Source organism: Suricata suricatta, chromosome 15 (genome assembly GCF_006229205.1).
Source record: "Suricata suricatta isolate VVHF042 chromosome 15, meerkat_22Aug2017_6uvM2_HiC, whole genome shotgun sequence".
NCBI lineage: Eukaryota > Metazoa > Chordata > Mammalia > Carnivora > Herpestidae > Suricata > Suricata suricatta.
In genome coordinates, this window is record NC_043714.1 from 44,287,280 (window position 1) to 44,288,695 (window position 1,416).

Sequence of the window (1,416 nt, forward strand, 5' to 3'; positions counted from 1 at the left end):
GCACGCCGCGCAGCTCTCCCAGTCGCCCCAGCGCCCGCCCGCTCTTCGCCGCCCACTCGCCTTCCTGCTGCGGCCGCCTCCCGCGCCCCGCCCCGGCTCGCACGCCAGCGCCCTTTCCGGTCGCGCGGGCCAATGGCAGCGCGCCCCTATTACATAAGCGCCAGGGGGCGGGGCCTGGCGGGGCTGGCAATCCCTGCGAGACGGGAACTGCAGGGGACGTCGTCCTCTGTCCCCCGCGCCCCTCCCCACTATCGTGCACTATCTAGGCGGCTTCTGCCGGCGCAGCGCCCCGTGTTCGCGGTCCTTTTGGGTGACAGCCCGCGGCGTGTTTCACAAGTCGCTCGCTAGCACACTCACTGGGGCGGCGGCCAGGCCTGGGCCCCCGGGGCTTTTCGTCCTCGCCTCTCGCCTCGCCGGCGCCCTGCTATGCAGCGGCTCCGGGACTGGCCCGGAGAGGTGCGCCAGCGCCGCGGCGGCGTGGGGCACCGGGCAGCCCGCCACCCGGACGCACCGCCGCCCTCGCCGCCAGTGCGGCCCGTGGGCCCGCCAGCCCGTAATTGGGACGCAGCCTTTGTTCTCTCGTCGGCCTCCCTCTGCCTCGTTCCCACGGAAACCCCGGTTATTTTTACCAGTCTGGGGATTTTAGGGAGTTAGGATTCTAGCCTATCTCAGTGTTGCTGGCTAGGGCTCCCTGATTGGTTTAGCTGACTACTGACAGTATACAGAGTTGCGAATATTTGGGGAAATTGCCAAGTTGACTTTTCTTTCTTTCTTTTTTTTTTTTTGGTCTTTCTTGGTTTACAGGCCACAACAGCTAATTTCCATTATCTGATTAAGAGCGTTTGCTATTGTAACGATTATTATATCTGCTGATTATCTGGAAAGGGCATTTTAGACATTGGCTTTATTCCCCCGTGCTCCCCCTCCACACATTGATTTCTAATTAGATTTATTAGTAACAAGGAAAAGGGAAGCTTTTGCATTTGACCTACTCACCTTGCCCGTAGCCTCCACTCTCCCAAATTTGCCTGTAAGTGCGCAGGAGTTGCTAGTTTAACATAACTACATCCCAAGTTAGCTCGATTGGGATGCAGCTGTTACAGCTGAACTGATTAAAATAACCAGGAAGGGGTTAGCTGCTTGTCGCATTTGGGTGGCATACAATGATTGGTTGTTCAGTCCTTCCTTATCCTCATTTCAGCCTCTCTCACCTTTAACTTTCACACCTCTTCCATAGTGCAGTTTTAAATGACATGTTTAAATTTTATTAATATCTCTCTAGTATTCAGTTGTAAGCTAATTTTCATCACCATATGCCCAGTGCCTAGCAGTGTGCTAAACAGAGTAGTTACTGAATAAATATTGAGCAAAGGACCTGCAGGTATCTAGAGAAATCAAAACTTGGCATATCATGAA

At 54.8% G+C, this 1,416-nt stretch overlaps 1 protein-coding gene across 1 annotated transcript in view; it reads right to left on the reverse strand.

The window, feature by feature from the left end:
• The window catches only part of ZNF706 (zinc finger protein 706), an 8,710-nt gene extending 8,246 nt beyond the window's left edge, over positions 1 to 464 (reverse strand). The window contains exon 1 of the mRNA XM_029923520.1: positions 358 to 464. The gene's annotated coding sequence lies outside the window, so the exon portion shown is untranslated. The remainder of the gene's footprint in view (positions 1 to 357) is intronic.
• Positions 465 to 1,416: the final 952 nt, after the last annotated feature.